General features: G+C 46.0%; 1 protein-coding gene across 1 annotated transcript in view; it reads left to right on the top strand.

The window, feature by feature from the left end:
• Positions 1–27560, top strand: part of LOC122792202 (S100P binding protein) — a 779512-nt gene that overhangs the window by 629226 nt on the left and 122726 nt on the right. The gene's annotated exons all lie outside the window — the stretch shown is intronic.

Genomic DNA, 27560 nt, shown 5'->3' with positions numbered 1-27560 from the left:
TCTAGATCACAACTTCCTGTTTGTTATGCAGACTGCAGATCTCTTTAAAAACCTTCAGGAGAAAAGTAAAGAGCTTCAAGAAATTAAGCACCTTCTGGGGTCCCGCATTCCCAAATATTACAGAAATTACCCTGCTGAGACTGCCTTTGTCAGGAGGACCACCTCCTCTGCTACTCCATCCTCTTCCAGGCGTAGAAAAGGAACCAGGAGGCAGACCACTTCCAGACCAGCCACCTCTCAACCTAATCAGTGATGGCCTTTTCATGACCGAAATGGCTTCAACAGTGCGTGACTTCCTTGCCCACCTCCCCCTGTCAAGCCCGCCTCTCTCACTGCCTTCCCCTTTGGAGAACCATCACCACAGACTGCTGGGTGCTGCCAGTAGTACAAGGTGAATATTTCTTCTCTGTGAAGGAAAAAAGCCCCTTACAAGGGGCATCCCACCCCCACTCTTGCCTGTGGATATGGACTGTAAGATACAAGCAGTGAAATGTTTTAGTCCCTTTAGTGTTGTACACAAATCAAGCATATTTTTTATCAACCAGTGGGGAAGTTGTGGACATTAATTAATAGAGCTGAAGGATTCTATTTAGGAGGGGAAGAGGGCAAGAGTCAAGTGGGTTAAGTTGATCCTCCCAATAGGATATTTTGGATGACCTGATTTGAAGGGATATTTTAGAGTTATACAGTTAAGGCCACGGTGGTGCAGGGGCAGCGTTGCCACCTCACAGCAAGAGGTTCTCCCATTCGATTCTCAGCTGGGGTCCCTTCTGTGCAGAGTCTGCATGTCCTCCCTGTGGTCGTGTGGGTTTCCTCCCACATCCCAAAGACATGCTGTAGGTGGATTGGACACTCTAAATTGGCCCTAGGCATGTGTGTGCGTGTGCCTTCCGTGGAAGGTTGGGCGTCAGGCTGGCAACTCAACACTGTAAAAAACTGCTGCCAGTCATGAGCGGACAGGTGATCTGCTGTGGCGACCCCTAACCGGGAAAAGCCGACAGAAGAAGATTCCTTGGATCCTACAGGATCTTCTGAACCATGGAACTATAGAACCTGTCCCTCCAGGACAAGAAGGAAAAGGCTTTTACTCCATATTATTTTTTTGTCCTCAAAAAACACAGCCCATGGAGGCCCAGTTCTGGATCTGTCCTTTCTAAACCTCTTTCCAAAAGTTCCATCATTCAGAATGTTATCCCTACAAACCCTTCTCCCACTATAGCTAGCCCAGGCCTTTATGCACAGACTTTATCTAAAGGAGGCCTACCTCCATATTCCCATAAAACCCTCTCACAGAAAATACTTGCGTTTTACTGGGCCCTGTTCTCACTTTCAGTTTACAGTCTTGTGCCTTTTGATTTATCTACGCACCCAGGGTATTCATAAAATGCCTGGCTCTGGCAAAAGCCTTTTGCAGAACCAAAGACATTCAAATTTACCCCTACCTAGACATCCTCATTCTGGCAGAAAGAATGGACACCCTACAAAACCACCTACAGTTCACCATTTCCCTGCTACAAGGCTTAGGGTTCACACTCAGCATCCCAAAATCATCCCTAACCCTTCAGCAGGATAAAAATCTTTCTGGGTTGCAGAATCAGAACAGACCTGATGCAGGTATTCCTCCCTCAGGACAACGTTCTCTCCCTCTCTACCCACTTCCAAGACGTGATGCATGTCCAACTGATCTCAGCAAGACCATTCCTACGGTTTCTAGGTGTAATGGTAGCCGCCATCCGTATGCTTCCTTTAGCCATGATCCATATGTGAAAGCTACAGTGGTATTTGAATGTGTGGTCACAACAGAAACGCCCTCTAGAGTTTCAGATTCCACTCTTGTCCTGCCTCAAAGCAGAACTAAGGTGGTGGATACAACAAATCCAAGTGAACTCAGGCCTTCCACTTCAACCCCCCCACCCCAACTCAGTGCATGCATACAGACGCATCAGACCTAGGCTTGGGAGCTACCATGAAGGGCTTCATGGTACAGGAGACCTGGCAACCTACCCTCCAAAAGAAACATATCAATGTGAGGGAAATAACAGCAGTCCTTTTGTCCCTGAAAGCTTTCCTCCCAGTCCTGCATCCAGGCCCCCTTCAAATATTCGCAGACTATACCACAGTCATGTGGTACCTCAACAAACAAGGAGGGACCAAGTCCTACCTCCTTTGCGGGATAACAATCCAAATTTGGGACCTTGCCTCCCGAAACTGTATCCCTGCTAGCAACATAATCCCTTCCCAGGACAAACAACACGCGGATGTTCTCAGCAGATCATCCTCAGTACAACACGAGTGGATGCTGAAAATGTTCATTCTAAATGTTTCTAGACATTGTCCACCGGTGTGACACACCTCCGGTAGATTTGTTTGCCTCCCCCCAGAACAGGCAGTTGAAGAAATTCTGCACCAAGGACCACACTCCCACTTGCCTGAAGGGTGGACGCCTTCAGCATTTCATGGAAGGGGACGGTTTCTGTATGCATTCCCACCCTTCCTTCTCATTCAAAAGGTCTTCCTGAAGATCAGGATGGACAAACCAGAAATCTTGCTGTTGACTTCCTATTGACCAAGGCAGCACTGTTTCCCCCTTCTACTTCCAATAAAAAAAATAATCCAGAAGCCAGGAACACACCAAATGGAAGGAAAAGACCTCACAGCCAAATGCCACTCAAAAACATATGATTTTATTCACAAAGTTAAGCGCTTTCATCCTCTGGTTACTGGCCTTTATCAGAACAATAACTCACAACAGTGCCAAAAAGCCAACCCTCCTAGACCTCTCTCTTCTCTCTCTCAGACCCCCAAAGAAAAAAAAGAAAATTCGAACTCTCACTCCTCTTCTTCTTCTGGAAAAAATCTGGATGTGTGCTCATAGACCCTCAAGGACGCGGCGTACTACCACATCCCTGATGACAGGCGCCCAGGAGAGGTTTCCTCCTCGCTCTGGGGAGACAGTCACTACCAGTTCGGTCCTTCCTTTGGTCTCACACACAGCCCCCAGGGTGTTCACCAAAGTAGCAGTGGTTTTCGCATCACAATAAATACAAAGAAATCCAACCTAAGCCCACACAGCTCTTAGATTTTTATAGGGGCCAGCTCAATGGGCGCAGGTAGTGCCTAGTACATATACGATGGCCTTCTCTCCCATGTCATCCCCATCAGCGACAAAAGAAGGCTTGCCCCTCTTGTGGTGGTCCTGGGTGGCTCCTCTCCCGAGGCCCCCCACAGAGGCCACCCATTTGCGCTTCCTCTCGCCACGGTGACCACGGACGCCGCCTCGGGTGGGGGCACTGCTGCGCGGACCCCGGCCGCCGCGGGCACGAACGGAGCAAGACTATTACTGTATATCAATGTTCTAGAGATGAGGTAGTGCTCTTAGCGCTGCTAGCACTTCAGGACTTTCTTCCCTTGGGAACAATTGTAATTCAACGGACAACATGTCTGTTGTCTGGTACATCAACAAGCAGAAGGCAGCTCTGCTTGGCCCACCTTCTTCATCTATATCCACCTTATCATGCTGCCTCCTGATCAAAGTTCTTCAGAAAGAAGCCTCGGGTGGCTGCAGGATTCTCATTGCTCCATTCTCTGGCCTCACAGATCTGGTTCCCCTAAGGTCTCACTCTCGGTGAATCCTCCTTGGATTCTAGATCCCATCCCGGATCTGATATCCCATCCATCCTGCATTCTCGGGTACCCGGTATTTCATCACGGGTTACAGCAATTTTGGTGGCAGCTCTTAAACCATCCACACACCGAAAAGATTTACGCTTTCTTTGAGCATTTCTCTTTGGGGGCGGGGCTGCCAAGGCCCCTCTCGGTTCCTCTTCCTTTAGTGCTTTCTACTCTTTCTCTCTTTCTCTTTAACGATGGTGCCAGCAGTTCCACAGTCACAGTACAGGGCAATTTCTCACCCACACATTGGGTGGCCATGAATCCTTCTTATGTCAGCAGCCAAATGTAAAATTTTTTTTCTAAAGGTACTTTTTCTTCTCAGGCCCCTATAAAACAAGCAGTTCCTCCTTGGGACCTCGAGCCAGCGGCCACGGTGGCAACAAATTTTTGTCCTACAAGACAGCTTTTTTGGTAGCCATTACATCGCCAAGAGAGTGTCTGAACTTCAAGCATTTTAATCTAACCCTCCTTGCTTGGTATTATTTCATCCGACTGTTCTCCCAGGACCAAACCGTCCCTTTCTTTCTAAAATCGCTTCTGAAGCAAACATCAATCAGTCCCATAACCTCCCTGTTTTCAGATTCAGCTGGGACTCTGTCCCACAGGGTTGCGAACAAATAAATATCCTGCTTCAGATTTAGAAGTTATGTACTCACCATAACGTTCCATCTATATTCTGTTGTACTTTTTTTAGGGTGTTTGCTTTTTTGGCAAACTTGATGAGGTCATGAGGGTAGAGGGGGCATTATTATGGAGGGAGGGAGCTGAGAGAGCTGGATCCATAGGGGAAAAACATGTGGGGTTGGGGGATCGATATCGGATCCATAACCCACAGGTTGCAGACAAATGAATACACCTACTCAGATGGAACGTTATGGTGAGTACATAACTTCTAATTAACTCAAGAGCCCCTTTTATACACTTAAGTGGTTAAAAAAAAATTCCTCGAATAAATCAGTTAGAGACCATTATACAGATAAACAATTCAAATTTTAAAGCCACAACATCTCCTAATGAAAAACGGATGAGTACTGATTTGAAAAGACCCTGTCCAATTAAGTGTATATGAAAATATAAATCTTTTTTTAAAAATGTCTTTAAGAACAAAACCTGTCCTAATCTAATAACTATTATAAATAATAAAAGGCTAATGACAGAATTCTTCTTGGTAAAAATCTAAGAATGTTGACGGTATTAAATACTAAGGCACAAAAATGATTTACAGAAAAATACTAACCAACCCTCAACTATAACATATCTCAGAGGGAGGGGGGAAGCGGTGGACAGAGAGCTGGAACAAGATTGTGAACTTGAGGGGCAGGGGGAATTTCAGCAACAGAGTATGGAATTGAATAAGTACACCATTATACAAAACGACCAAGGGGATTTTAAGGTGTACAGCTGTAATGGATTAGACATTGGGGCCACCTGGGCAAACCTCTTTGAGAAGGGGGTTACTTTTGTACCCACCACCAACTTGAAAATAGAGGAAGCTTTGATCCAGTTTAAACTTTAAACTCGAAAGCTTAACTTCAGGTTGTTTTTCAATGGTAATAGACACTTGGAACAAAACAGTATCTTTAACAACATTATAAAGAAACCCAACACATTCAGTCCACCACTTCATCCTACAGTTTTACTTTTTGAGAGGCTATGGAAGTTCAACTTAGAAATTATCTAAAAGCTTCCCGCCATATGGAAAGTCATCATTGTTTGAGTGAGACAGAAATCCTTGCTGTAGGAAATTACGTACAACAAATGAGTTATGAAATCTGATAAAGGGGGAAGATTGGTGGTTATGGATAGGAACGACTATGTTAACGTTTAATATTTTATATTCAGACACTAGGAAGCCTCCATTAATGAAATCCATATTGCGTATCACTAAATTGACCTTATTTTGGAAGATATGATAAGTTGTCCAATCTCGCCTTCGTTCTTGCTGGATGGGTTCGGAGCCGATCCTCTGCTCCGACTCGGCCACTTAATATAGCTCGAGAGCTCTTCACTGCCTCGAGTCTACCCCTTATCCCGGAATGCCCAGCGTCAGCTACCCAGATCTCATTTGCCGCTTTAGCTGCGAGGTTGCGTCAGTACTAGCTCAGGCTTAGTATTAACTTTTTTGTCTATTTCAATTCAAATAATTTGCTTGAAAAATTGATGTATTTTTTCTCTCTTATAGTAGTCTGTAAGTTTCTTTAATTATAAACCCCTTATCTCGTTCTTGTGGGGTTTTTTGTGCTGTGCTGGCAGTCGCCCCTTAGTTGCTAGGCCTTCTGTTGTTCCCTGAACTCGTTTAACTTGGAGAGTCCCCCCCCCCTTTAAAGACAGCCGTTTAAGTTAGAGGCTCTCCTTTAAGGTCTTTATTAATATAATTTTTAGTTTACTATTGTGTTTTTTGGTACTTCAAAATGTCTAAGGAAGTTAAAACCTCAAGTTTTAGTGCGATTCATGCTGTCAGAAGATGTCTCTGACAGATGGGCACACTAGTTTATTGCTTGGGGCTCTGCACCTGCAGGACTCTTGCTCTATTTGTCATGCCTTTAGTCCAAGGGCCCTGCAGGAGCAGACAAACAAGCTAATCCTCTGTGGATTGTTAAAACAGGATTCTCTAGCTAAAGCATCTCAGCCAGTGAAATCTTTGAAAGCAGTCAAGCCATCGGCTCCATGTTTGGAACCGACCTGTGAGCTTGACAAACCAAGTGTCGGTGCCCTCTGGTACCGACAAGACTACTCCATTGGCTCTGTTACTTCGGAGCCATTTCGGAGCCACAAACGAGCTAGGTCCCCTTCATTGGAGCCAATTCGCTCTGTGCCACAATCACCCTTACTTCAGAGCAAAGCCAGTCATCGCTCATCTTCCCACTTCTCTCGATCCTCGAGGTTATCGGATTAGAATGCGGAGAGAGTAGTCAGTAGGTTGCTGAAGTCACAGGCCCTTGCTAAAATGCTTTCGAGCCTGCCTCAACAGGCTTCAGCTCCATCTGCTTCAATTTTAATTCCTCCTCCGACTATTCTTAGTTCGGAGCCGGAGTCCATGGATGCTCCGATAGTGGTTCCTTCGGCACCGATGACAACCTTTTCGGTTCCAGCGTTGGCTCCGATTACCTCTGTTCTTCCTCCCATTGAGGTATCTGGGCGCCGAAGCTCTCTCGCCGGCTCTGAGGGGGTAAGTGGCATCGGACCCTTGTCCGACCCTGTTCTCCCTCTCGGAGCGTCACCTCAATTGAGCTTGGCTCCCGCATTGGCCTCGGAGCCGTTGCCCTCTGCACAGAGTGGGTTCCTGTCTCTTTGGAGCCGGAGCCCTCTTTATGTCAAGACCATGACACCTTCAAGATAATGCAGGGAGTGCTGGCCCCACTATCTGTTCCTTCAGCTCTGTCCCCTTGGTGCCTGTGACAACCTCTGCTCCTCAAGTCCCAAACTGTAGGGAACCTATGCCCCAGGACAACCCAATGGGTAACCCCTCTTCTTCCAAAACCTCCCCAGAGCATTATGAGCAGGCTTTATGGAAGAAAAAGTGCAAGAGGAAGCACCAAGACTCTCCTGAGTCTGTCGCTTCAGATACAGACCTGGATGAATCGGAGGTGTCTCCAAGGTCCCCCTCTGAAGATGTTTCCTTTTTGGGCATCCTCGACATTCTTAGGCAGAAGTGTAGCTGGACATCCCTAGCCCCCTCCGACGATGAGTCTGTGTACCTGGACCCCTTTGGTTCCTGACCTTCCACCTCCTGGGATTCTCTGCCTTTTGATCCACTCATGTCTGTAGTGTCTCGAAAGGCTTGGTCAGTTCCAGATTCCCTGGAACCTGTCCTGAGGAGACCCAATAAATTCATCACAGCACCCCAAGACAAACAATTCTTGACTAAAGGTGTCCCAGTTGATGCCATGGTGGTAGCAGCAGCCACAAAGAGAGAGAGTTGAAACCTCATCTGTCCATCCACCGAATAAAGACTCTCGTATGATGGTCAGATATGGGAAGCGAATGTTTTCATCAGCGACCTTCTCCCTTAGGTCCCTGAACTATCTTTCCCATTTTACTAGGCTTCTGAGGGATCTCCTAAAAGAGCTAGGGGAATACCCTACAAGATCCCACAGCTGAGGGAGCTTCAGCCAATGTAGCTACTCAGCTGGCGACTCCAAATTCAATAGTCAACTCTTCCATGAGGCTTATTTCATGCACAGCCGATGGAGCGAGTAGAGCTGCAGGAACAGGATTGGCTCTTAGGAGACATTCTTGGCTGTGGCTGTCAGTTTGCCGAACCTTTCAGAGCATCCTTCACCAATACTCCCTTTGATGGATATCTCTCTTTGGGCCTCAGGTGAAAGACACGCTTACCAGGTGCCAGCAGGAAGGCAAGACAGTCCCTGATGTCGGAGTCCATTTTTCCACTCCTACCAGACCATACCCAAAGGGTCAGAAGGGTGGAAAGATGTGGTTTAGAAAATCCCAGGGACCCTTGCCTGATGCACGTGGTGAATTTCCCCCCCAGGGGCAGAGGGGGAAATAATGGCAGATGCCGCCCTCTTGGCAGAGAGCGTCTGCAAAATCAGGGTGACAGAGATGCGCTCTCTTCCAAACCCTATCAACATCCCTGAAGGATGCCCGACTGCTCAACTCTGGAGGCAGTCGGGGGAAGGCTTTCATTGTACCCAATCGCCTGGCAAAATATTACAAAAGACCAATGGGGTACTAACCATTATATCCGGAGGATACAAGATTCCCTTCCATCAACCCCCTCTTGTTTAAAAAAAAAAAAAAAATCCATCCCAGATGTTCCACCCAATCTAAGGGATCAGGCAGTCACAAAAGTTTCAAGACTGCTAGAAAAAAGAGCCATCCAAGAAGTCCCCGCAGACCGAGTAGGATCCAGAACTTACTCGAGATTCTTTTTAGTGCCCAAAAAGACAGGACTGGAGACCAATTCTGGATCTCAGCAGGTTAAACAAATCTGTACAAAAAGAAAAGTTCCAGATGGTAACACTGCAGTCCATTCTCCCCTTTCTGGGTCAGGACAATTGGATGTACTCCACAGATATTCAGGACGCGTACTGTCATATAAAAATGGACAGACAGTCCAGGAGATTGCTATGCTTCCAGCAAGGGGGCAGTCATTACCAATTCAGAGCTCTGCCCTTTGGTCTCACCACAGCCCCCAGGGTGTTCACCAAATGCATAGCAGTAGTTATGCCTCACCTGAGACGTCTAGGATTCCAGGTGTTTCCTTATCTGGATGACTGGCTCCTCACTGCTACCACCAGGCAACAACTTATAGAGGCACGAGATTACACCATCACATCCTGTGCTCAACTAGGCATATCAATAAACTTCAAAAAATCTGCCTTGTTGCCCTGTCAGTCTATTACATACATAGGAGCAGAGCTAGACACAAGAAAAATGATTGTAAAATTGCCTCAGGAAAGAGTTTCCATTGTTTGACAACAGGTGTCACTTCTCCTGAGCAAAAGGATTCAAGTCAAATATGTTCAAGCTCTAGGGTCCATGGCAGCAGCCATTCTTCTAGTTCCCTTAGCACACTTTCACATGAGAATCCTCCAATGGCTTCTTTTCACACAGTGGTCCTTTCAGAAATTACCCCCTTCCCACATGATGCTAATTACAGAATCTTGCAAAAGACACCTTTCCTGGTGGTGGTCTCCCCACTAGTGACTCGGGGAAGACCTTTCATGGAATCACATCTGGTTGCCACAGTGACCACGGGCGCTTCCCTGATAAGGGGGGGGCATTATCTAGAGAAGACGGTCCAAGGCACTTGGCAACCTCACGAGTACCACTTGCACATCAACGTCCTGGAGATTAGAACAGTGCTCCTAGCATTGCAAGCTCTTCAAGACTCTGTCCCTGCCGGAACTATTGCAATACAGACGGACAGTATGTCAGTGGTTTGGTACATCAACAAACAGGGTGGAGCCAGGTCTTACCCCTTGTGCCGAGAGGCCCTCAGACTGTGGCAATGGGTGATTTCCTCCCAACATTTTCTGACAGCAATGCATATCCCTGGGACATCCAACGTAATAGCAGACGGGCTCAGCAGGGCTATCCTCATGCCTCACGAGTGGTCTCTCAAACAGGAAATTGTGGATCTTATTTTCCGCAAATGAGACCAGCCTTGCTGCAATCTCTTTGCCTCTCCCCTCAACAACAAATGCAGCAGCTACTTCTCCCTTGTTCCTCCTCCATGTCAGACACCCAGGGACGCTCTAGTCCATGATTGGCCTCAGGGACTCCTTTATGCGTTTCCCCCCTTTCCCCTAATTCCATTCTGAAAGCAAAATCGTTGGGTTGCAAGATGATCCTCATTGCCCGCTATTAGCCTTGACAGATTTGGTTTACGTTCCTTCACCCCCACCTTCTAGCCCAGCCTTGGATTGTGGAACCCAGTACCAGACCTCTTGATTAATCAGTCAGGTGGGCTACACCAATCCCTCCAATTTCTCAAGCTCACAGCTTGGTTACTCCACTTTCAATCCTAGCTAGGCTCCCCAATGTTTCTTCAGCAGTGCGTGATATTATTGTTTCCTCCCATAAGACAACTACAAGGAAAGTCTATGCTAGCAAATGGAAAAGATTCTCTTACTGGGCAGAATCCAGGAATTTAGATCTTTTTACAGCTCCTGTAAACGAGATTTTGTTTCTGGTGCAGCTGCTGCTACCATCAGAGTACAACTAGCTGCCATTTCAAATTTTCACTTCAGAGTTTCTAACTCAAGCATAATGTCTCAAACTCTGTAAGGCCTTCATGAGAGGTACATCTCTACTTAGACCCCCAGTGAAAGAGCCCCTTCCACCTTGGGATCTCAATTTGGTTCTGGCCTTGATACTGCCACCCTTTGAACCAGCAGCATCATGTTCCTTGAAATTTCTCTCTTGGAAAACTCTCTTCCCAATTGCTATTACTTCTGTCAGATGTGTTTCAGAACTTCATGCACTATGTGTTCGCCCTGCATACCTAGTTTTTCACAAAGACAGAGTTTCTCTGAGAACCAACCCATCTTTTCTACCTAAAGTTTGTTCAGAACACAATTTGAATCAATCCATTGAACTTCCTGTCTTTTTCCCTAATCATTCCAACAAGGCAGAATACAGATTACACCAGTTGGTGGATGTGCATAGACAACTGCGTTTCTATCTCCTTAGAGCTAAAGAGATGAGAAAATCGGATCAGTTTACTCCTTTAGTTTGCTAACAACAAACCAGGCCTTCCAGTTTCTAAAGTAACCTTATCAAAATGGTTATCAGACACCATTGCCAATACCTACCATTTGCGACAAAAAGATGATCTAGCAAAATCCAAAGGTCATTCAACCAGGTCAGTAGTTAGTTCGGTCGTGTTTCAATCTAGATTGCCCATAGATTCAATTTGTGCAGCAGCTACTTGGGCAGATCCTCGTACATTAATTTCTCATTACAAAGTAGATGTGGTCTCCCGGGGCAGGGCTTCCTTTGGTTCCACGGTTCTGAAGAGTCTGTTCCAATGAGCCACCCAGGATTGAGGTGTTAGGGACGCTGTCCCATCCAGCAAGAACAAAGGTGAGATTGGACAACTTAACATAAAGAAGTTATGTACCTACCATAACGTTCCATGTTAGTTGTCCTTCATCTCGCCTTCCTTCTTGCGTCCCTCCCTCCTTCACCCTTCCTCGAGGATTAAGAGGAGTTTCTCAATGGTTTCACTGGCTCATTTGTTTTATTAATTGCTTCCCAAGCAAACCATGACAATTAACTGTATATCCAGGTTTATTAATGGATTATCTTCTGTGATTGTCTAGTGTGAGCTATCTCAAACGAGATCTGGGTAGATGATGCTGGGCATTCTGGGATAAGGGGTAGCCTCGAGCCAGTTAAGAGCTCCTGAGCTATAATAAGTGGCCGAGTAGGAGCCGAGGATCGGCTCTGACCCCATCCAGCAAGAAGGAAGGTGAGATGAAAACAACTAACATGGAACATTATGGTAGGTACATAACTTTTTTTTTTTTTTTTTTGAATGGACAAATGTCTACTGAGGAATATCAGTACCTTGTCATGGTGAGCCCAAAGATCCCTATGATCTTTGGGATTCCAAAGGTGTACAAATGTGCTTTAGACCCACCTTTACGTCCCATAGTGGATGACATCTAAAACCTTTGGTATTACAAAGTACATGTTTTTTACACCAAAACTGTGGTGGAACTCTATTCTGTTGAGACTCCTAGGATTTTCTTAGTGTCCAGTGACTTGTTTCAGGGAGAACATTATCTTTGTCACTATTGACATACAAGGCCTCTTTTCTGTTATCCCACATAGGACTGGGACTGAATGGTTCTATGACTATTTAAGGCTCAACACTACACTTTGCCCTAGGAGATTGGATATTTTGTGGGAACTTACTGAAATAGTTTTAGAAAACAATATTTTAACATTCGAAGGTCAGTACAAACTTGGGGTAGCAATGGGGACAGTTTGTGCCCCATGTTTTCTAACACCGTCTTTTCGTTTTGGGAATGGAATTACATGCTTAACTCCGAATACAATGACAGTTGGACATTCTACGGGTGGATTTTAGATGATATAATTTTTTTCTGGGTTTATACTGCGCAGAGATTGCATTTATTTTTCGATTACTTGCAGAACACCACCAGTTTCCTAAATTTCACTATGGACATTCAGGCGGACACAGTACATTTTTAGACATTAACCTTATTAAAAATTAAAAACTATGATAGGAAAGGTTTTGATTCAACTATTTATCGGAAACCCAGCTTACTCTAATTACCTTTTACACTTTGTGACTATGCACCCACTGCACCAAAAAAAGTCCATAGTTAAAGGCCAATGTGTGAGATTAGTAAGGATGGTTTCAGGTGATGGTTGTTTTCCAAGCTGAATTAGAAAAACTCAAAGGGATGTTTTCCAGAAGAGGATATCCAGAAACATTTTTAAAGAAAATCTTTAGAGAGGGTTGTGTAAAGAGGTCCACTGGCCATTTTTTCCCCTTGTGGGAAAACCTAATACCACCTGTACCCCTGCCAGTATTGGATCAAGAAATGAACCAGGAGAGACTAGTGACAGACAATTCAGTTATGGGATGGTCTTGACTTTCACAAATGAATCTGAAGGCCTTAAAGAGATCTTGGAAAAGAACTGGACCATTTTTTAAATCAATCATGAACGTATCGGTGCACTGGGTAATAAACCGGTAGTGGTGTACAAAAAAGCACCCAGTTTTAAGTTGATTTTGGAAAGATCGGGTTTACAAGGGCAAGCTGGAAAGATGGCCAAGTGTGGTATTTGTAGTCAATGCAAGTATGTTATTGAAGGTTTCTCTCTTTATGTTGATGGTTTTGGGATTGTCAAATCCAGCTACAGGTTTACATGTTCCAGAAAAGGGGTTGTTTACTTAGGCCTGTGCTCCCTTTGCTCAGCATTTTACATTGGGAAAACAAAACACATGTGCAGGCAAAGGATATACCAACATGTTTATGATATTAGGGAAAAGGACGAAAACAATGAACTGTACAGGCATATTAAGCTTAACCCGACCCATCAGTTCAAATTTTATGTTATTGATCAGGTTAATTTAGGTGATCGAAGTGGCCCTTGTGATGATTTTTTAGAATTTCTTGAATTAAAGTGGCAACTTAGGACAAATGCCACCCAGCCCCCCCAGGTTTAAATGAAAATGTGTCCATTGCCATTATGTTAAAGTTGAGTGCTGGTTGTTATTTTGTGTAAATCATTTTTGTGCCTTAGTATTTAATATTGTCAACATTCTAGGATTTTTACCCAGAAGAATTGTCATTAGCCTTTTATTTATAATATTTATTATATTTTTAAAAAAATATGTATATTTTCATATACGCTTATTTATTTCAATGTTTTTAAATTAATTGAACAGGGTCTTTTCAAAATAGTGCGTTTTGTACTCACATTATTAGTTTTTCATTAGGAGCTGTTCTGGCTTTAAAATTTTAATTATTTGTATAATGATCTTATTAATTGATTTATTAGATGAATTTTTTATAACAACGTAAGTGTATAAAAGGAGCTTGTGGGGTTGTGGGTAGTTCTGATGAAGTCCAGTAATCAGAGGACAAAAGCACTTAACTTTGTGAACAAAATTATATGTTTTTGAGCGTCACTCTAATCTGAGGTCTTTTCCTTCCATTTGGTGTGTACTACTATCAATCGCCAAAGGCAAGCACCACAAGTTGAACTACATTGTGGACCTACTCACACAACAGAAGGGAACACTCATTCATCCTCACCTACAGATGTTCTGTCTAACACTTTGGGTGATCAACTTTTAATTCCCTTCAGACACCACTATTCTGAGAACGTGCTTTCAGTCCTCAGGGAGACCAGGAAACCTACTACAAGGAGAATCCTACGTATCAAAATGGGAAAAATTCTCCAAGTGGTGTCTCCAGAGGCACAGAGATCCCTTTCAAGCGGATACCCCTCTAGCCCTTACATATTGTGTGTGAACTTCTCAAGGCTGGCCTTTTGTACTCCTCAGTGAAAGTCCACCTATCTGCAATCTCTGCCTGCTTACCCCTAGAGCCCCCTCTACTAGCCAGGCTAGATGTTAAATTATTCCTGAAAGGAGTCTTGCACATCAGACCACCAAGAAAGCCCATTCCACCCACTTGAGACTTGAACTTCATCCTAGAAAAACTCACACTGGCTCCTTTTGAGCGACACTCCAAATGTGCACATGGAAGACTGTCCTGCTGGTGGCCCTTACCTCTACAAGAAGGGTATCAGAGTTACAAGCTGTCATGGCCTGCCCACCGTACACTACCTTCCACAAGGACAGGGTGATCCTGCGCACCAACCCTTCTTTTGTGCCAAAGGTGGTCAATGAACTGTCCTTAAACCAGTCCAATCACCTGCCCACCTTCTTCCTCTTTCCCACTAATGACAGTGAGATAATAGTCCATTACCCGGACGTTCACAGGCAACTAAGGTTTTATTTAGACAAAACTAAGTCAATCAGAAAATCCAACCAACTATTTGTATCCTTCCACCCCAGGACCCTGGGCAAGGCAGTCTCCAAACAGTCTCCTGTTAGATCAGAAAAACTCTCTGCTTCTGCTACTTTGCACCATGACAAGGACATACTTCAGGGGGTAAGTGCTCACTCTACCATGGCCGTGGTATCCTCCAAAGCCTTCCTCAAAGGTCTGGACAGCCTGCATTCTGGAGGCAGCCACCTGGTCCACTATACATACCTTTACCAGACACTACAGATTGGACCACGTCTCCAGAGCCAGGGCAGGATTTGCTAGGGCAATCCTGCAGGGCTTTCTGGAATCAGCTATCTCTACCTCCACCCTTCCTCCTTCCTGAGCTGGGGCACTCTCCCACACTAGGAATACTGCAACACAGAAATAGAAGGACTTAGAATAGTTGTGTAAAATCTTACCATAACCATAGATGTCCTTCTCTTCCATGTTGCAGTATTCCTTCCCTCCCGCCTGTCCCCCTTCATTCCTATTGACCTGTCTAAAGGGCACCCTGGAGCACCACTCTGACTATGGCCAGACTAACCAGCAAGTGGCACTTCACACTTCTTGTGAGCATCATTTGGCTCTTTCTACTTGACTGTCCGACTGTACAATTTAGTTCTGAGGTCTGTACATGCAGACGTCACATATAAGGTCCCTGGTTTATGGCCCTATGTGTGACGTCCCACGCACCTGACCAAGCTTAAGCTTTTGTATAGGAGCCGATGTTTGGGTCGTCTGAGGTGGAGAATCCCACGCTAAGAATACTGCAACATGTAAGAGGAGGACATCTATGGTTATGGTAAGATTTTACACAACTATTCTTTTTGTGCCTTACCTTTGGATTATTCACCACACCAGGGGTGTTTACAAGGTGTCTAGCTCCAGTTAAAGCTCATTGCACGTTACAGGGTTTCCACAATTTTCTATATTTGTATAACTTGCTTACCTTTGCAGATTTGTTTTTAGTGTGCCAGGAATCTGTCGCTTGGGTGAGGAATCTCCTCTGGGATTCCAAGAGAACATTCAAAAGCAGTTCTGATTGCCATCACACAGGATTTGGGTTCCCATGGTATCCGCTATACACTTCAGTTCAAAGAGCTTTTCTTCCACAAAAAAGAAAAACAAGTCTGTACCTAGATCTGTTTCTAGATGTTTTCATGTGGACTTTGTTCACTGCAAGGGAATACTTGAGGACGTCAGGTCTCATGGCATCTATAATTCTCATGATATCCATGGCAAGACTCCACATAAGATACAGTGGTATCTGAAGTCTCTGGTCCCAGCACTAACACCCATCATTTCAAATCTCAATTCTGGGGTCTCTTGAAAGAAAAATCACTTGGCGGTGTTAGGAAAATATACCCCTAAGTCTACGTCTGTCCTTCTCTCCCCCACTCTAAAGCAGTCAGTCACAACATACTACTGGTGGTTTGCCTGGGGTGCAGTTTCAAGAACCAGAGACCGACACAAGTACATAAATATAAAAGACATGCTTACTGTGATCAAGGCATTCAACTCTCTGAATCATCTTTGATCTGCTGGGCCTCTATAAGTTGGTACGGCAATACCTCACTCATGTGAAACATCAGCATGCAAGGGGAAAACCAGGTATTACCTCTTTTGCAGACTAGCCATGTTATAGCTTGTGATATAGCTTTACAGCATAGTCTCAGTCTACTGGTATCCTACAGCCTGTCAGGACAAAGATAGACTCTCCTGAATGGAAACTAGATCAGGCAGTCTTCCAAGATCTGATTCATCTGTGGGGAAATTCCTTTAGTAGATCTCTTGGTCTCCTGTCTGAACAGTCTAGCTAGTAGAATTTCACTTCAGGACTCTGTGCGAGAAGGCCTGGGAATGGAATGTTCCTGTATGCCTTTCCATCCTTCTGCTAATATCCAGAGTACTTCTGAAGATTTATAAGGACTCCTCCAAGATTATTGTCATGACTCTGTTCTTGCCCAGGCAACAGTGGCTCTTCCTTCCATTGGAAATGACCAGGGGTAATTACTACAAGCTTCCTCACATCTACTCACACAAGACAGGGTTTTTTGATAAACCCTGACCTCGTTCAACTTCAGCTGACTGCCTGAATGATAGGGTCTTGGTTCCTTTTAGATACCCGTTTACTGAAGACGTGCAGCAGGTACTAATTTGGGCAAGAAAGCCTGTTAGTAGAAAGTCCTGTATTAGCAAATGGAAAGGTTTTCTAGTTGTTGCCACCAACAATAACCAGCACTCATTCAAGGCTAGTGTTTCTCTGGTTTTGCAGTATTTGAGAGTTACTCTGCTCAGGCTTCACTTATTGGCCATTTCAGCTGCTTTGCCCATGGGTCTTCCTCTTTCAGTGCACTGTAATGTCAAGATGTTTTTTGAAAGGTGTCTTGCATAAGAGACCTCCAAGAAAAGCAGTAGCTCCTTCTTGGAGTCATTTTGTTTTAGCAAAGCTAGCACTTGCAGCATTTGAACCAGCTCATCTGGCTGATTTGGGGTTTTTAACATGGAAAACAGTTTTACTGATTGCTCTGACCTCTGCAAGAAGAGTATTTGAACTACAAGCTGTTATGGTGATTCAGAACTGTTTAGTTTTCCAAAGAGATGGGGCTTCTTTAAGAAGTAATCCTTTTTATGCCTAAAAGTAGTATCCAAGTTTTCTTTAAGCCAAACTATCTTGTTTCAATTTTTTTTTTCCTGAACCTAAACATGAGGGAGAAGGGGCAACTTCATACCTTAAATGTCCACAGAGATCTTGAGTATTATCTTTACAGAACAAAATCTTTCTCTTAAGATAATTTTGTTCCTTATGAAGGTAAGAAGATACAACTTTTGTCAAAAGAGACCATGCCCAGATAGTTGTTTCAGGTTATTACCTTTATTTTCACCACAACAAAACTTCAAGTTAGGGTCAAGGCCCATTCTACCAGGACCTTGGCTGCTTCTTAGGTTCATGGGTGTGTACTAGGCTAACAACCACTAGGGCCTTTTTAAGCCTAACCAAGCACCCCAAATGTCTGACAAGTTCTGGTAACCTTTCACAGAATATCCAGATTTTTACCTCATATTTTAGTCTGTTTTTCATAAAGTTGTGGTTTTCTGGAAAATTAGTGGCAAATCATTAGAGTGAAGTTAGAAAATGATGACAGACATTTGAGTTTCAGACTTAATACCTTTCAAAAAATTCATGGCAACACAAAACCTGTTCTGTCAACTTTCTAAGTTTGTAAGAGCAATATTTATAAATTGTCCCTCTTTTTAGGCCTTTGCCCCACTTTAATTGAAGGCTTTGTCCAGATTTCTTGCTGTAAGAGGTTGAGAGGTATGGCCAAATGTCTGACAAGTTCTGGTACCCTTGATAATTGTAAGCAGGGTCTTGGGAGATGAAACACTTGCAAGCAGGTGCCTGAGATTTTCAGGCTGCGTTTGTCCATTAAAGACAAATGCCAAACCAGGGATGAATTTCCTGTTCCCCATCTAGTTATCCAAGTTGCACTTGAATTTTGTTAGGGAAGAACTCTACTCCATATGGTTTGGAGAACGTGTTCCATTAAAGGGGTAGTTTCTGGTATACATACCGGTCTGTCCAGCAGCTCCTGTTTATATCAGAAGAGAGGTTTACGTCTTTAGAATGGCTAATTCCGGTGCTGTTTTGTGGCTATGCAGAAAGTCCATCAGGGTGAGATCTGTTCCCTATTATGTGATCGAAACCTTAGGTTATCGAACACCTAAAGGTCGATTACTAAATGTTGAAGTCTGAAAATTGTAAACGTCAGTTTCCACACATGGAAATGAGTCGTTTTGCTGTTACACATATTTTGTTCTTTCTCTGCTGTAGAGCGATCTCGGAGTTGGTATATTTAGTTGGGGGGGGGGGGCCCCGACTTCATTTCTGTTTGTGGAAACGGCCGATGTTAAGTTGTCTATCTCGCCTTCATTCTTGCTGGATGGGTTCGGAGCCGACCTCGGCTCCGACTCGGCCACTCTAAAAGCTCGAGAGTTGGTTCCACTGGCTCGAGGCTGCCCCTATATCCCACAATGCTAGGCGTGAATTACCTCAGATCTCGTTTGCCGCTACAGCGATCGAGGTGTTTTCTACCGGCTCCAGGTTAGTTTAAATTAGATTAGTCTAATAACCTTTAAACTTACTCTAGCTTAGTTTATCCCCTTTTGTTACCTTTAGTGTAGTGGATATTTATCCCTTCTACCATCTTATCCAGCCCCTTTTTTCAAGAACTAATAAGTTCTTTCCTTAGGCCTTCGGGCCCTTTCCTTCCCTCAGTGTGTGTATGTGTTTTTGATAGGAGTTTTATATCCTTAACTTAACTTACTTTCAGAAGTTTTGTTTTAAAGTAATCTTACTTAGATTTTCTGACAGTGTAATCTGTGTGTGTGTTGTTGTGTGTGGTTACACTTCAGTTCCTTGAAAATGTCCAAGGATTCAAAGGTCTCAGGCTTCAAGAAGTGTGACTCGTGCTGTCAGAAAATGTCTCTGACAGACGGTCACACTTCTTGTGTGTACTGCCTGGGACCTTTACACCTGCAGGACTCTTGTGCTGTATGCCATGGCTTCAGCCCTAGAGTCCTGCAGAAAAGAAAAAACAAACTCATAATGTGATAGTGTTCAATCTCGCCGTTTGTTCTTACACATGGGTTCGGAGCCGATCCTCGGCTCCGTGTCGGCCGCTTGCAAGCTCTGCATCGAGAAGAAGCTCGAGACAACCTAATACCCACAATCCCCCTCTGCCTTTACCTCAGATCTAGTTTGCCGCTGCTGCGTTCGCATCACTGGGATCTAGCTCGAGCAACTTCAGATAAGAAATAACTTTATTATTGTTATTTTTTGAGAAAAAAATTATTCTAAGTACTTTTTGGTAACATAGTGTATGTGTGTGTGTGGTAAGGTAGAATTACTCGGTACCGTTTAAGTTATTTAAACTTGTTAGAGTTTTTCGGGGCCTTCCACCCCTTACTTGAACTTGACTGACTTATATATCGGATTCGACTTTTTTTTACTGGATTTGTCTCTCTACTGGACTTGACCTTTTTTTCTCTTCTTTAAGATGTCTGAGAAAATTAAATCGGGGTTTAAACGTTGCCAGTGTGGCCAAAAAATGTCAGTTACTGACAACCATAGTTCCTGTGTCTACTGCCTTGGCCCTCTCCACTTACAAGAGGACTGTTCAATTTGTCACTCTTTTAGTGGGAGGGTCATGACAGATAGGCGCAGGAAACTCATGGACAGGGGGTTATTAAAACCTTCCTTTCAGGAGGCTCTGGATGCTTCAGACCAGGCATCCAAATCCTCGAAGGAATCGAAGACGTCGGAGCCCATGTCATCGGCTCCGAGCTCTTCGAGTAAAGTTAGATCACCGGTTCCACAGACTTTGGGGCCGAGTGTTCAACTGTTGTCAGTTCCCGAGCCTCGAGTCTTGGATCCGGTGATGGAGCTCCCTCCTCGACTCTATTGAGGTCGGCTCCGTCTTCGGTTCCTTCGACCCGTTCTTCTTCTAAGCTCTCCGATGTCGATGTGGATCGTGGTGCAGAAGTTATTGGAGCATTCGGCCCTATCCAAACTTATTTCGGTTTCCACCCAGTTGGTGTCGAAACTTGAAGGCCTCCCATTGTCTCCATCCATTCCTCCTCCGAGACCTGTCCAGTCTTTGGAGCCGGAAGAGGTTGATCTTCTGATTGTGGAGCCCTCGGGTCCAGAACCGTCTCTTTCTCGGTCTGTTCCTCTCACCTCGACTCCGTCGGATCCGGTACCGGAGTCTCGGAGCCGCCGATCTGTCCTTGGTTCCGGGGCCGAGAGTCGAACCGACGTTTCGGTTCCGACTCTTCCCCTCGGGGCCTCGGCGCAGATAGATTTGGCTCCGTCCTCGGGGTCGATGCCTTCGGTGCCTGTCTCGGGGATTCTTCCCATTTCTTCGGAACTGGGAGATTCTTCAACTCGGGACCCGGGGGCCTTCGATCTCATGAGGAAGGTGTTGTCTACCCAGACAACCACATCAGTAGAAGCAACCTCTCCTCCCCATAAAGGGCCATTATCCTCCTCTGCACCCACGGCTACATCCAAGCGTCGAGCACCGGTGTCTCAGCCACCCCTGGAGGGTGCCCCCTCTTCCTCGGAGGCTTCTTCGGATGCTCCCCACGAAGAAGTTCCTAGGAAAAGATTGTGTAAGAGGAGACACTTAGATTCTCCACAAGAATCTTTGACATCCGATACTGACTTGGATGAGTCAGAAGGGTCCCTAAGTCACCTTCAGAAGATGTCTCTTTTTCTGACATATTGGAGATCCTGAAACAGAGAGGTGACTGGCAGTCCCTTTCCCCTTCTGAGGATGAGTCAGTCTTGCTGAAGGCATTTGGTGCTCGCCCTTCCTCCTCCTGGGTCACTCCGCCCTTCGATGAATTAATGGAACTTATTGCTCGAAGGGCGGAGGCTTCTGACACAGTGGAACCAGTCCCTAGGAAGCCTAATAAGTATATCACTGCACCCCAGGACAAGGCTTACTTGACAAAAGGAGTTCCAGTGGACGCTATGGTGGTGGCAGCGCCACGAAAAAGGAGATGTCGGAATCTTCCTCATCTGTCCATCCCCTAATAAAGATTCTAGGACGATGGACAGGTATGGGAAGCGCATTTTTAGTTCAGCGGCTTTTTCCATGCGATCCCTGAACTATTTGACCCACTTTACACGACTACAGAGGGATCTAGTCAAAGAGTTGGGAGATGCCCTCCAGGGTACTACAGATGCTGCTGTCTCAGAGAAAGTGACAGCAACTTAATACCCTTACATCCATTGTGAACTCGTCCATGAGGCTGATCTCTTACGCAGCGAAGGTTCGAGTAGGGCAGCAGCTTCAGCGATTGCTCTTCGCAGACAATCCTGGATGCGCTTATGTTCATTTGGAAGCCTTCAAGTCTTCCTTTACTAACGCCCATTTGACGGTGCCACTCTTTTGGCCCCAAAGTAAAGGAGACCCTTACCGGTGTGAGCAGGAGGGAAAGACTCTGTCTGCTGTCGGAGTCCGTTTTCCACCCCATCCAGACCGTACCCCAAAGGGCAACGTGGTGGAAAATGTGGTTTGAAAACCCCAAGGATCTTTCCCAGGCACACAGGGTGATGCCCTTCTAGAGGCAGAGGAGGGGCAGAGGTGGAAGACGCCGCCCTGGCGGCAGAGGGGTCCGCAGAATCAAGGTGACAGGGATACACTCCTGGTAAACCTTTCCAGCACTCCTGAGAGGAGGCCCGACTGTCCTGCTCTGGAGGCAGTCGGGTCGCTTAGCTTTATACCCTCAGGCCTGGCAAAACATAACTACAGACAAGTGGGTAAAAGCGTGGTTACCAGAGGTTACAATATACCATTTCTATCCTATCCCATTCCAAAGAAAAGACTCCCAGATGTACCGCCCCATCTGCGAGAGCCAGCAGCTATAGAAATTTCAAAGCTGCTAGAAAAAGAGTCATCCAACCAGTCCCAGCGGACCAAAGAGGATTCGAACTTACTCAAGGTTCTTTTTAGTTCCAAAGAAAACAGGGGACTGGAGGCCCATTCTGGACCTAAGCGACCTCAATACCTTCGTCAAGAAAGAAAAGTTCGAATGGTCACGCTTCAATCGATCCTTCCATTCTTACAGAAGGACGACTGGATGTGCTCAATAGATCTGAAGGATGCATACTACCACATCAAAATGGCCAGGGCATCCAGAGATCATTTGCGCTTCCGGCTGGGTGCCAGTCACTTTCAGTTTCGAGCCCTGCCCTTTGGTCTGACCTCAGCCCCCAGGGTCTTCACCAAATGCATGGCAGTGGTAGCGTCTCACTTGAGACGCCTAGGATTCCAGGTGTTTCCGTATCTGGACGACTGGCTCCTTTCTGCCACCACCCAGCGTCAACTAGTACAGGCCAGAGACTACACTCTTCAACTGTGTGTTCACCTCCGAATTTCCGTAAACTTCGGAAAATCCTTACTACAGCCATCACAGCGTATCTTATTCATAGGAGCGAATTAGATACACATCAGTTAATTCTAAGACTTCCTCCAGAAAGGATACTTTCACTTCAGACTCACATACGTCTTCTTCTTTTGTCCAGGAAATCCCCAGCAAAACTGGTACTGAAGGTTTTGGGACTCATGTCAGCTTCTCTTATTGCAATACCCTTGGGAAGACTGCACATGAGAGTCCTACAATGGCTACTGTTTGCACAATGGTCGTTCCAACAACTACCTCTGACACACGAGATTCTTATAACAAACACATGCAAATCACACCTAAACTGGTGGCTTCAGACTTGCAACCTTTCCAAGGGGAGACCATTTGTGCTACCCACATCGACAGCTACGGTGACCACGGACGCTTCCCTGATAGGGTGGGGGGGCATCTTTCAGGGACAGACAGTCCAAGGCGAATGGACCAATTTAGAGTACAATCTGCACATCAATGTTCTAGAGTTGAGGGCAGTGTTTCTAGCGTTGCAACACTTTGCTCCCCTTCTTCCTCCTCTGGGAACTATTGCAGTTCAGACGGACAACATGTCTGTAGTTTGGTACATAAACAAGCAAGGGGGAACCAAGTCCTATCAGCTATGCAGAGAGGCCATGAGAATCTGGCAATGGGCGGAGTCCACGGGTCGCTTTCTGATAGCAACGCACATCCCGGGGTCATCCAACGTCATAGCCGACAGGCTGAGCAGAGCAATACTGTTACCGCACGAGTGGTCCCTAAAACAGTCAGTTGCGAAAAAGATTTTTCGCACGTGGGGCCAGCCTTCCTGCGATCTGTTTGCGTCTCCAATGAACGCCAAATGCAGGAGCTACTTTGCCCTATTACCCTCCAGGGAAGTCCCCAGGGACGCACTGATTCACGATTAGCCCCGGGTCTCCTGTACGCATTTCCTCCCTTCCCCCTGATCACAAAGTTTCTCCAGAAAGCCAACAACCTACACAGGACAATAATCCTCATTGCCCCATTCTGGTCTCGTCAAATTTGGTTCCCCTTCCTCATGACACACTGCATTCGGGGACCCTGGATCCTGGACCCAGAGCCAGATCTATTGACTCACTTGTCAGGGGCTCCCCACCCCTCGCTCTTGTCCCTCCATCTAGCAGCTTGGCTGCTCCAATTCCCAACTTAGCCAGGTCTGATCTTCTTTCACCTGCAGTTCAGAATATATTAGTGGCTTCTCATAAAGCTTCCACTACTAAAACATATACTAGTAAATGGAAGCGCTTTGTATTCTGGGCAAATACACAGCAAGTGGACCCTGTTATAGCTCCTTTGAATAAAATATTAGAGTTTTTAACAGAATTGTTCCATCAGGGTGCTTCTCCTGCCACATTAAGAGTTCAATTGGCTGCCATTTCTAATTTCCATGTGGAAGAATGTGGGGCTCCTGTTATGGCCCACAGACTTTGTAAAGCCTTTTAAAAGGGTCTTTTCATATTAGACCACCAATTAGATCTCCTACGTCACCTTGGAGTCTAAACTTATTATTATCTAAGTTGATGCTGCCCCTTTGAACCAGCCTCCTCTTGCCCATTGAAATTTTTGTCGTGGAAGACTCTCTTTTGGTAGCCATTACATCCGCTAGGCCAGTATCTGAACTTCAAGCTCTCTCCATTAAACACCCTTATTTGATCTTTCACTCTGACAGAGTTTCTCTTCGCACTAATTCATCCTTCCTTCCTAAAGTTTGTTCTATTAACAATATTAATCAGTCCATTGAATTGCCCACTTTCTTCAAGAATCACTCCAATAAAATGGAGTATATGTTACACAAATTAGATGTCCACAGACAACTAAGGTTTTACTTGGATAGAAAAAAGGATCACAGGAAATCTGATCAACTTTTTGTAGCCTTTGCTGATAACAGAAAAGGAGTAGCGGTTACTAAAAGAACTCTTTCTAAGTGGTTAACTGATTGTATCATCTATGTCTATGATTCTTCAGATCAAACTCTTTTGCACAAACCCAAAGGACATTCCACAAGGTCAGTGTCTACATCCCTGGCTCATGCAGCTCGCCTACCACTAGATGCTATTTGTGCGGCTGCTACTTGGTCTAAACCACATACATTCATTTCTCATTATAAGGTAGACAAGGTTTCTAGGGACAGGGCAACCTTTGGTTCCACTGTGCTCAAGAACGTCCTTCCGTGAGTTCCTCAGGAACAAGGAGCTAGGGACGCTACCCATGTGTAAGAACAAACGGCGAGATTGAACACTATCACATATAGAAGTTATGTCCTTACCATAACGTTCCATGTGGAGTGTTCATCTCGCCTTTGTTCTTACATTCTCACCCTCCCACCCTTAGGAAGAACGTTCAGTTTGGTGCCTGGTCTGGGGCATTCTGCTTCTGCATTGCAGTTGTTGTATATATGATTGACATGTATGTATATATATATATATATATATATATGTATATATATAGACTCTTAGTTTCTGTGCATATGTGATATTGGCATGAGTGTTTCTCTCTCTGACTGCTGGTTTGCTTGCAAACTAGATCTGAGGTAAAGGCAGAGGGGGATTGTGGGTATTAGGTTGTCTCGAGCTTCTTCTCGATGCAGAGCTTGCAAGCGGCCGACATGGAGCCGAGGATCGGCTCCGAACCCATGTGTAAGAACAAAGGCGAGATGAACACTCCACATGGAACGTTATGGTAAGGACATAACTTCTATTTAAGGGGTTTGCTTAAGCCTGAAGGTTCCCTATCTGCTACCTCGGGAAAACCTTCCAAGGCTTCTAAGACCTCGGCTCCAGCTTCTGAGTCGAGGCCTAAGGCTTCGAAGCCTGCTGCTACATCGGCTCCGGCTGGAGCCGATGAGTCTCTGACTACAGTGTCTGTGGTTCCCTCGGCTCCGGCCGGAGCCGAGGCATTAGAGATTCCTGGGTCGGCTCCGATCAGACCATCGGAGCCGACATCTAGAAAGAGGTCGAGGTCACCATCCCTTGGCTCCGTTCATTCGGCTCCAGCGTCTCCCTTGCTGTCTGAACGGAGCCACAGATCTCACTCCTCCAGGTCATCGAGGCTCTCGGATCATGACCTCCAGAGGGTAGTGAGTCGACTTTTAAAGTCCGAGGCACTGGCCCAAATGCTTCAGAGCCCGACTCATCAGTCGATGCCTCAACTTATTCCTATAAATATTCCTCCTCCGACTCCTTTGAGCTCGGAGCCAGGGCGTCTCGGAACCGAGACTGTGGTAGCGTTGGAGCCGATACATTTGTCTTCGGCTCCGTCGTCGGCTCCGATTTCTTCTTTTGAAAAATCTCGGCGCCGGACTTCCCTCGTCGGCTCCGAGGGGGTGAGTGGCATCGGACCCTTGTCCGACCCCCCTCTCCCTCTCGGTGCTTCGGCGCTGGTGAGTTCGGCTCCGACATCGGCCTCAGAGCCATCTCTGTCTGTGCCGAGGGAGGTTCTCAGCTTCTCGGAGCGGGGACCTCTGGCTCTGCCAGACAGGGGTGCGTTCGAGGTCATGCGGAGTGTGTTGGAACCTTGTTCGACTCCACAGTCTGCTCCGTCCGCCCCTCCCTCTTCGGTGCCTCTGGTTATGTCGACTCACTCCCTCATCCCAGACCACAGAGAGCCAGCTCCTCAAGAATCCCCTGTGGGGATCTCATCTTCTTCCGAGGCCTCCCCTGAATTGGCAGGGGAGCCCCCTAGGAAGAGAAAGTGTAAGAGGAAGCACGTAGACTCACCTGAGTCTGTCACCTCTGACACAGATTTAGAGGATTCCGAGGGTTCCCCCCGTTCCCCTTCTGAAGATGTCTCCTTTGCGGACATTCTAGAGATCCTGAAACAGAGGGAAAATTGGCCAGCCCTTAACCCTTCGGAGGATGAATCTGTGTATCTTGAGGCTTTTGGCTCTCGCCCTTCCACCTCCTGGGTGTCCCCCCCCCCTTTGATCCCCTCATGCAGGTGGTGGCAAAGAAAGCCTGGACGGCTCCTGACTCAGTGGACCCTACCCCCAGGAGACCACCTAAATTTATAACAGCACCAACTGACAAACAATTTCTAACCAAAGGTGTTTCTGTGGATGCTATGGTGGTAGCTGCTGCCACCAAGAAGGAACTAGCTGATCCTTCAGTGCCTGTTCATCCCCCTAACAAAGAATCTAGGTCTATGGACAGGTATGGGAAGCGGATGTTTTCGTCAGCGACCTTTGCAATGCGTTCGCTGAACTACCTATGCCATTTCACCCGTCTCCAGAGAGACTTGATCAAGGAAGCGAGTGAGATGTTGAAGGATCCTTCAGCTGCAGATTTTCAGGACAAAATGAACCCCCAGCTGACTACCCTGAATTCGATAGCTAACTCCTCCATGCGCCTCCTCTCATATGCGGCTGATGGAGCGAGTAGAGCCGCAGGGACAGGTGTTGCCTTACGCCGGCATGCCTGGATGCGTCTATGCAATTTTGCGGACCCCTTTAAAACGTCTTTCACTAATTCCCCGTTTGATGGATCATCTCTCTTTGGTCCTCAAGTGAAAGAAACCTTGACTAGGTGCGAGACGGATGGCAAAACTCTCTCTGCCGTTGGAGTCCGTTTTTCTACTCCTTCTAGGCCTTACCCCAAAGGCCAGAAAAGTGGAAAAATGTGGTTCTGCAAACAATCACAAGGGAATTTGCCTGACGCACAGAGTCTGTTCCCATCCAGAGGCAGAGGAGGGAACAATAATGGTAGACGTCGCCCCAGAGGCAGAGGGGGTCCACAGAACCAGGGCAATCGAGAAACCTTTTCCGATAAGCCCTTTCAGCATCCCTGAGGTGTTGCCCGACTGTCCACCTTCGGAGGCAGTCGGGGGAAGATTGTCACTGTACCCAGAAGCCTGGCTATCCCTGACTCAAGACAAGTGGGTACAGTCCATCATTTCCGAAGG

This window comes from Protopterus annectens, chromosome 1.part2 (genome assembly GCF_019279795.1).
Source record: "Protopterus annectens isolate FY-2018-M chromosome 1.part2, PAN1.0, whole genome shotgun sequence".
Taxonomy (NCBI): domain Eukaryota; kingdom Metazoa; phylum Chordata; order Ceratodontiformes; family Protopteridae; genus Protopterus; species Protopterus annectens.
Note: the sequence above shows the minus strand (reverse complement) of the source record. Positions and strands in the feature narration are given on the sequence as shown.